Source organism: Hyperolius riggenbachi, chromosome 4 (genome assembly GCF_040937935.1).
Source record: "Hyperolius riggenbachi isolate aHypRig1 chromosome 4, aHypRig1.pri, whole genome shotgun sequence".
In the NCBI taxonomy this organism is placed as follows: Eukaryota; Metazoa; Chordata; class Amphibia; order Anura; family Hyperoliidae; genus Hyperolius; species Hyperolius riggenbachi.
This window is the reverse complement of record NC_090649.1, coordinates 19361786-19371391: the sequence shown is the minus strand read 5'-3', so window position 1 is coordinate 19371391 and position 9606 is coordinate 19361786. Positions and strand designations below refer to the sequence as shown.

General features: G+C 49.3%; 1 pseudogene; it reads right to left on the bottom strand.

Moving 5' to 3' along the window:
- Positions 1-9405: 9405 nt before the first annotated feature.
- LOC137505741 (U2 spliceosomal RNA) lies at positions 9406-9606 on the bottom strand (annotated as a pseudogene).

Genomic DNA, 9606 nt, shown 5'->3' with positions numbered 1-9606 from the left:
TCTTTTTTTTTGTCCGCAGGAGCATAGCAGGTAAACAAACGGTACCAGGAGTTCCCATGTTCGAACTCCACCTTCAACAATCTCCCCGGTATAACCACCTCCCACTCCTTCACGGATATACCGGCATTGTTGAATAGTACACCGACCCACTCATTCCTGCTCTGGCAAGCTGGAGACCAGATGGCATTGCCCCGCGTCCACTCGCCAGAGCCAGGCACCGCTGCCAACGCACACTCCTGCAGACAAAAAATGTCAACTTTAAACTTTTGCAGGTCCTGCAGAACTGCCGCCCGGCAATATAAGGAGCCAATGACCCTTACGTTAACTGTCAAGAGAGACAAACCCATCACCAGGAAAAATAGTGAACAACCAAGAAAGTGCCCTCCATTACTGCCTCTTTTGAAGTCTCTCACTAGTCCTGACTGGCGTCGCACTCTGCACATTCTTTGGATTCCTCTTCCTCCCCTTGTTTTTCTTCTCCACCACATTCCAGTGTTCTCTGCTCTCCCCCTCCTCCTCTTCTGCAGTACGGGAAGAAACAGACCCACTCACTACACACTCCACTTTCCTCTCAGGCTCCTCCCCCAGGATTGCGATATTGTGGATGCAGGGGAGTCTGCAATTTCCATTTTGGATTTATCATCCGAGCTATTCTCCTCCATCCTCGGCTTTTTCCTGCACCCAGGATCAAAATCATAGTTGCCACTGCTATCCTGTGGCAATTGATAACAAGGGAGATAGTCACTGTCTTCAGCCTCTTCTCCCCTCTTAACATCCCTCTCTGCCTTATTAGGATCCATCTCCACATCCAGGGGATCCTGTGATTTAACAGTCACTAAAGAGGATCTATCACTGTCAGGAGTCTGAGCTGTCACTCAGCTCCTCTTTCCCTCCAGAATTTCAATTTGCAGAGCCGTTGGGGGGATCTCCTGTGCACCGCTGCACAGACTGTGCAGAAGCGGGAACAGCTGTTTTCCCCGGGATTCCCCCAGCACAGGGTATGACGTGACCTTTTTCAGCGGCCTAATTGGCCGCCTCCGTGCTGACCTCACTGTTGCCAGGCAGATTTTCACCTGGCTCGTCTTGCACAGGCGTCGGATTGGGCTTTGACACTGAGTGGGCGGAGTCACTGCTGCCGGCTCTCTTACACTGCTCGCCGCTCGGAGCGGCACTACTGGACCCAACCAGCGCATCGGGAGCCAGCGGACTACAGGTGCCATCCAGCCCATGTGGCAGCTGCGTGTCAGACGGGGTGTTTGCCATCTCGTCAGTAGGAACAGGCTGTTCTCCGGGCACTTCTCCTCCTCCCCGCTCTTCTGCAGCTGTTTCCAGCTGCTCACTCATCACGGGGGGAACATTCTTCACCACGGCTGTGCCTGGGACCACACACAGCGTCTCTCCCGACCCCGGCTGAGCAGCAGCAGCGCCGGCACCTCAGGGAGAGACACAGGTACCTCACCAGCGGCATTCTGCAGGGGAACAGATACATCAGGGGCATTCAGCATTCCTCTCACATCCTGGGCACACTGCTTCCTAGCTGCCTGCACACGCTGGAGAAGCGGCTCCCTGCTGAAAGCCGGTCCCTTCTCACCCACATTATCCGAGGGTTGGGGGGGCTCAGCTACTTTCTCCTGCCCAGCAGCAGCCTCTATTGCCAGTCTTTTTTCATTCAGCACACTGCGGATGGCTTCAGCACTCTTAGACCCCTCATAGGGGATCCCCATCACCCAGTCCTTCCAGGTACCAGCTCTAGCAGCACTGGCATAGGTATAAATGCCTCCTGTAGGGCTCCTCTTAGGGCACCCCCTTGCCAGATGCCCGGCCACTCCACACAGGTCACACACCTTGGATCTACCACAACCTTCACCAGGGTGAGCAGGTCGCCCGCAGTGCCTGCACAGTCCCTCCCTGTCACACCTGGCAGTTTCATGCCCAAATTTACAGCAGATTTTGCAACATACAGGCTGGCCAGGGTAGGTTATGTACCCTCGTTCCCCTGCAATAGAAAAAAACAGTGGGGAGTGCATCCACTCCCTCCGTTTTTCTTCCTGAACCTCACAGTGAATTTGAGCTTGCTGCGATACCAGCTGGCTCACACATTCACAGTACCTTTCCAGGAACACCTTCACCACCTCAGGTTTAACATACAGATTATACATGTGTACCACAATCTGCCTCTCCTTCTTCGCAAATAAAGGTTTTACATATTCAAACTTCTGTGCCCAATCATCATTACAGTTTCTAAATTCTTGCAGTATTTTTAAAGCATTATCTTCATTGAAAAAGATCACGTCATACATACCCTGCGCTGGGAAATCTTGAATGGCGAAAACTCCATATCTCTTGCCGACTCTCAGACGATCACATAAGATGTCATCCACGAACCTCTTTGGACCAAAGTCGTTTTTAAAAGCTGGCTTAACCAGGAATTGTAGAGAATTTTTTTTTAATCTCCTTATAGCTCCTCCACCACCAACTCCATCACTTGCCGAGGAAGTCCTACTCCCCTCGTTTTCCCCCAGGGCCCCACTAGGAGGACCCAGGATCGCCTCTCGCCCAAAATACAATTAGTCTCCCAACCGATCTTAGGCAAAAGGCCCAAGAAGCAATTTTTTTTTTTTACCACTCAGATACTTACAGAACTATTACTTATCTCACGGTTCAGAACCTTCAGTGCATAGCCAGTTCATTCAGTATTCATCATCACGGGCAAATCTGTTCTTTTATTTTATAGCAGTAATGCTTCCATCGCCACCATTGCCACTAAGCATCTGCTTTTTCTTTTCCCGCTATTTTAACATTGCATAAATAAGCCAAAAACAATCTGGACATAAACAGTTTTACAGCATCATCTACAGACACTTCATCTTTTTTATGAACATAAATATTTCTAACATCCCACAACACCGCCCTGTACAACACAGTAAGTATCCAGACTAACCTCTTATCTTCCCTACTTCCTCCACACCACCCAGTAAAGAACAAAAATCCTTAACCCCAAAACAATTCTCAAATAAACCCTTTAGCTTACCCCTAAACGCTTTTGCATACCCACACGTCCAGAATATGTGGTAAGGATCCTCAATGTCAGCGCACGGGCTCCTAGGACATTGCTCTGTCCTAGAGAGACCCCGCCTCTTCAAAAATTCCCTGGTTGGCAGACACCCCTGGAAGGCCATCCAGGTGATGTCCTTCTGCCTATTAGTCACCCCACTAATTCGGAACTTCTTCCACGTCTCCTCTGTCTGTCTAGTACTGAGGCACGGGATGTCATTACATACCTCCCCCCTCCTCACTAACTCTACAATCTTGCTTTTATCCCCAGAATCTTCTCCCAAGGAGTCTAACTTACAATTCTCATAAAAAATTTTCAAACGCAAATAAAACTGCAGTGACACCAATGCAACCGGCTTTGTCAAATCTTTTTGCAACAGCCCCCACCTTATAAAATGCCATCCAGCCAAATACCTCGCCATACACATCACCTTATTATCCAATTTAAACACCCTCACAATACTTACCCAATACTGCAGCTCCAAGAAAAAAGCCAGATCCGGCACCCATATCCCCCCGACACACACCGCTTCTCAATCTTCACCCTTTCACACCTTTCCATCCTCCCCCCCCAAAAAAACAAAAACAACAACCTCTTCACTCTTGCCACCCACCTCCTATCTGGAGGCAGCACCACACTGACATACAACACCAACGGAAAAATTACCGATTTAATTAACAAAACTGCCTGCAAATGACAGGTTTCTTAATTGCCAGAACCCCAATTTTTTCCTTATTTTGCCCAAATCCACCTCGTACGAAGCCTTACCTTTTAACTCTCTATCAAAAATAATCCCCAACACCTCCACCTCCCTCACTTGCTCCTCCCTCTCTATCCCAACCTCCACCTCCTTTCCTAAACTACACACCTTACACTTCTGCCAATTCACCCTCATCCCAGAAAATGTACAATACTCCTCCAGATGCTTATTCCCCAACTTAATATCCCTTAAAGTAGAACCCACCAACACCAAATCATCCATATAACCCATCACCTTAAATCGTGCTCCCCCACTCCCAGGAACCAAAACCCCCTTAATCAAATCATCCACCTGCACCCATCTAAAAAAAGGCTCAATTACACAAATAAAAACTAACGGGGACAAGGGACACCCCTGCCTAACACCAGATTTAACTAAAAAAGAATTACTTACATGCCCATTCACCACTACCTGACTCCTAATCCCTCTATATAGCCCCCTAATTACCCTCATTGTCCAGGAGAGGACTGGGACCTTTTGGCCTGGAGGGAAAACACAAACAAGAGGCCCGGTTTCACGGCAGCCCCAGCCCAAATGACATCACAAGCGCCCCACGTGCTATATACCGGTAGTCACGTAGGTCGCCAATGCAGAAATACAGCAAGGATACTCGAGGGACAGCATGACAGGTAAAGTATAAATGCACAGGCACCACGGGGCACATAATACATTTTGAGGGACAACGGCCGCATGTTCATAGTTTGTTATTATTACACTTCACGACCACATCGGCCCGAGATTTCCCAGCATCTCAGATCGATACATTCAACTACTTTCTACCCGAAAATAAGTAAAATTGTTCATTGGGCATGCTTGTGGCGGCACAGATTTTCATCTGATTGGATAATAATTATGGAAGCAGTTGGTGGATTGGCCAGCCCTAAATCATTAAATGAGAGGCAGCCTGGGGGGAAATCTCCCCCCTTCCACCCTGGCCAGTCCTCCCCTGTCATTGTCCCACCCAAAAACCCATCCTCTCTAACACTGCAAACAAAAACCCATGTGCCACCCTATCATAAGCCTTCTCTAAATCTACCGACTCCAAAATCAAAACCCCGTTATTTGTTTTTGCCATAAATATACTATCCCTCAACAACACCAAATTATCTGCTATTCTCCTCCCCGGTACCGCACACGTCTGATGATCCTCAATAACATTTAACATAAAACTCCCTAGGAAGTCCATCCTTCCCAGGGGTTTTACCCAAAGGCATACTTTTTAGCGCCTCCCACACTTCAACCTCATTCAACTCTCTCTCCAAAAAGTCAGCATCCTCCCCTGCCAATTCACACCCTAAAGCTAAAGGTCTCAAATACTCACACACACCCTCCTCATTCACACACCCACCACCATCATACAACTCCTTATAAAACGTACCCACCACCTCCACCACCTTATCACCACTTACTTCCACACCATCCTCCAGCACTTACGCAATGAAGCCTTTGCCTTTGAAGACTTTTTTTTTTTTAAGAAAAATCTATTACATTTTTTTATCCAGCTCCACTGCATCTATTCTGGCCTTAAAAACTATTTTCTTCCCCTTCTCCTCCAGCATCCTATTTCTCCTCGCCCGTGCCTCTTCAATCATCTCTTCTACCTCCACACCCATATTCCTTATCCTATAATAGGTCTGCAAACATAAATTAATTTCCTCCTCCTCCCTCCTCCTCGCCCTGGCCCTCTCATAACTATACCTCCTAAAGAAAACCCCTATCCGCCCCTTAACCCAATCCCACCACTCCAACACATCCCCATACTTACCTTTACAGGAAACCCAAAACCTAAACTCTTCCCTAAACTTAACCTCTAACCCCTCCTCCTCAAATAAGGAAGCATTAAGCTTCCATAGCCCCCTCCCAAACCGGACCCCCGCACCCAGGTCTAGCTCCACCTGGATCGCTCTGTGGTCCGTAAAAGAAAAACTCACCAACTGAAAATCCTTTACCTCCACAAATTCTGAACAAAAAACATAATCAATGCGGGACTTCACCGTCCCCTTATCTGAATAAAAAGTAAATCGCTCCGCCCCCTGCACTTCTCTAAACGTATCTTTATAGTGCAGGTCATCCAAAATTAAATTAAGGTTTCTGCTGGTAATGTCCAGCTTTGCTTCCACCCCAAAAACTCCACCCTCTCCTTCTTATCTGCAGGAGCATACGCACAAATCAAACAAACACATTCCCCAAAAAACTTATTACAAATTAATAACCTCCCCGGTATCACATTTCTATAATCAACAACCTGTATATTACGTTTTTTAAATAGTATCCCCACCCCCTCATTCCTTGTATTAAAGACCAGCGACCACACTGCTTGGCCGTGTACCCACTCTCCCTCCCTGGGCACAACTCTGAGCGCGTATTCCTGCAGAAATATGACGTCTGCTGAAACAGAACCCAATAAACTAAAGACCCCCGCCCTCCTGTATACGGAGCCAATACTCCTCACGTTACAGGATAAACATCTAATGCAAGACATCATATTTCTGCAGGAACACTCTCAATAACAATACAATTAGAAAAACAACAAACATGGTGTCTCACATCAGCACCTCCTTTTCCTCTTCTTCTTAAATTGCGTCGTCCCCTCAAGCTGCCCTACAGCCTCAGATGTTAAATAGGGCCCCCCAGAGGACTCTGCAGCCTCCGACTCTGACTTTCCCTCCTCCTCTTCCTTACTTTCTTCCGCCTTGGTCATATCAGGCTGTAGCGGTGTCAGAGCATAAAATTGTTCTGGATCCACCTTAAATCTCTTGGATCTCACAGACCCTTCCTCAGTCTTCCCCGCCATGTAATCTAGTGACCCCCCTCTGTGCAGGGGTCAGCAGGTCATCCTCAGTTTTACAGCTTTCCATATCTGACTCATCTGCATCAATGTCACTGTCACTTTTCCTCTCCCCCACCCCCTCCTCCTCCTCTGTAACCCAATCCAGGTCAGCCTCTAATAGAGCAGCATCAGCCCTTGCTGCCTCACTTCAGCCAGTGCTTTCTCCGCAGCTTTCTGTTCCTTCTCAGGCAACACAAGACTTGTTTCCTCTACTGCCTTCACAGCCTCCGCTCCAGCAGCAGTACCAGCATGGATTTCAGCCACAGTAACCACTTCCCTCGCCACCCCCTCCCCCGCACTCAGGTCCGCAGTAACATCTGACACTGCCCCATCCCCAGCACTCACGTTATCGGCAAATTCCGTCTCCACAGACTGCTGCGTTGTTCCACCAGCAGGAGCCGCTGCTGAGACCTGTGTGAAACTATCGGCCCCAGCCAGCTCCCCGTCTGCCGCCGCTGCGCTCGCATCATCACCAGTAGGGGCGAGCAGAGCAGGAGACTCAGCCACACCCCCTTCACTCGCTCTGCAGGAGTTTCCCCTCACGTCACCATGGGATCCCTGGCAGCCTGACCCGCCTCCTTCTCCACCACTGCGGGAAAGCCTTGCTGTGCAGACCCTGCACCCCAGCACTCTTCCGGGATGCCAAAGCAGCTCCAGGCGCCATCTTTCCTTGCCTGGGCACCCATATCTTCCGCACAGGTAAAAGGTTTGCACCAACACCCCCAGTGTCCTGCTGCCGGCTGGGAGCTTCATCCTCACTACTGCTAGCGGTGAGGTCCCCAGCCGCAGCCTTCGCATAGCTCTTGAAGGGGTTTCCACCGCTTGTCCAGCCTCAGGCCAAATGCTCGCTGGAGCGACACAGGTCACACACTCGGGGAGCAGTGCACTCCCTGGTGTAGTGACCCTCCTTCCCACATCTCCTGCAACATATATCCTTCTTACATACGTCAGATATTTGCCCAAACTGCCCACAGTTTCTGCAGTACTGGGGCATACCCCTGTAATAGAGGAAACCTCTCTCCCCACCGATATTAAACACTGCAGGGGGTCTCAGCGCCCCCAACACATTGCTGTGGTCCTCTTTAAAATCTGTCAAAAAACTGGTACTTGCCAGTGTAGGCCCCATATTTATTGGTCATCCCCTTTCACCTCCTTACAGTATTTCTTCAGGAAGGCCACCACCAATGCCTTATCAGGGAAAGGATGATAAAGATGCACTGTCGCCATTCTCTTGCAACTGGAACATCGGTAGCACGCAAATCCCATCCATGACAAGTTTCCTCGCCTTCTCATACGTATTCATGCACACCACCTCGGAGACAAATGTGACATCATGGATCATATAGATCTGTCTCATCTGTCCAGGATCTCGATCAGCACTTTCTCCACAATTTTCTCCAAGTTGTAGACACCCCAATAACCATTGAGCACCTCGAAGCGCAAAGTCTTCTGCTAACCACTAGATGCCATCTCTCTAAGTGCCTCAGTCGACAGGGATTGCCTCCCGTCAGCTCGGGGCCTCCCAAAAAAGAGGGTAACCCAACCAAACCTCTACCCAGACCAAGCACAAAAGCACTTAGTCCTAGCCAAATGCCGAGAAGCGATAACGAGCCTTGAACAGCCGCCACCCCCTGCGACAGCAACTTCCATGGGATTTAAGGCGACCTACCTTCTAAATGCAGCAGCGGCTAACTGCCGGCTAGCCCCCCGGTTTCCGGAGGACCTCTTCCCAGTGCCTCTGCAGGCCTGCCGGGCCACAGGGATGGGTGCACCTGTGCCAGATGGAGACTCAAGGGCCAGGCTCAGCTGCCGCCTGATTACATTTGCATGGCCACGCCCACCACCGGAACAGCCGTCACCCCTCCGCTGCCGTGCCTCCATGCCGAAAACAAACGTAAAGTAGGCTTCCGGCTCCCTGCATTCCGGCGACACGCTAGGAGAGAGTGTGGAGGGCAGAGGAAGAAGTCAAGTCTCTAGCCCGGCAGGCTCGCTCTGGCTGCGTAAGCTGAAAACACAGTGCATAGTCCTTCTCTTTCCCCTTCGTCGCTCTGTCTGGACATGCGGGGTGTGCCACAAGAGGCCGTGGAGTGGAAAGCAAAACAGGAGATGCTTTCCTTGCCTGATACACAATCAATCACAGCCTCTCACACACTGCTGATGCCACCTGAGTTGGGCTGAGGGAAGTCACAAGAGTTCAACAAAGTTACAAGAGTTCATCCGATTATGTCATAATGCCCTGGGCAGAGGCTATATAAGGAGCAGCAGGCACAGAACAATGCCTGACAGTCTGCTGGCAGCTCTACAGGGAGCAAGATGCTGCTGCTGCTGCTGCAGGGGACAAAGTGCAAAGGGGAAGAAAAGTTGTCCGGTCATGGAGTTTTGCTGCAGCAACTGTACAGCGCAAGTAAGAATGCCACACGTGCAGCCAACAAAAATAAAGGAGACTTTCTTTTTTTTTTTTCTGTGTGTTCTTACAGCTGAAAGAATGAGGACTCAATAAATGACACAGATGCACAAATTAAGCACACACAACTTGAAACAATGTTGTATTGTTGGTGGGGAGAGGATTTCAACTCTCTCCTGCACCCAGCAGTAGCAGCACAGACATAGAGCGCACAGCAGGGTGGACAACACAACACTTGCTACTGGCAAATTCACTTTGCAGAGGGACACTTAATTTCTCCACTACACTTCCCTACACTAACTTAGTCAGCTGGGTATTTGAGTAGTTTTGATCTGTTTTTTGACACTAGTTAGAGAGAGTAGTGCACCGGTCCTGGAGGTACTGCAATACCAGGTCGATGCGCGGAGTGGACAGAGCAAGCTCTTCTTCCATCTCCCTGTTCCAAAAATCCATTTAATATATGGTCCCCAGATAGGGGACGTATCAGATATTAAACTGATAAGAATAGATTTTTTATTTTTTTTTTGCTCTTCAGTCTCGAGTAGCCCAATATGGAT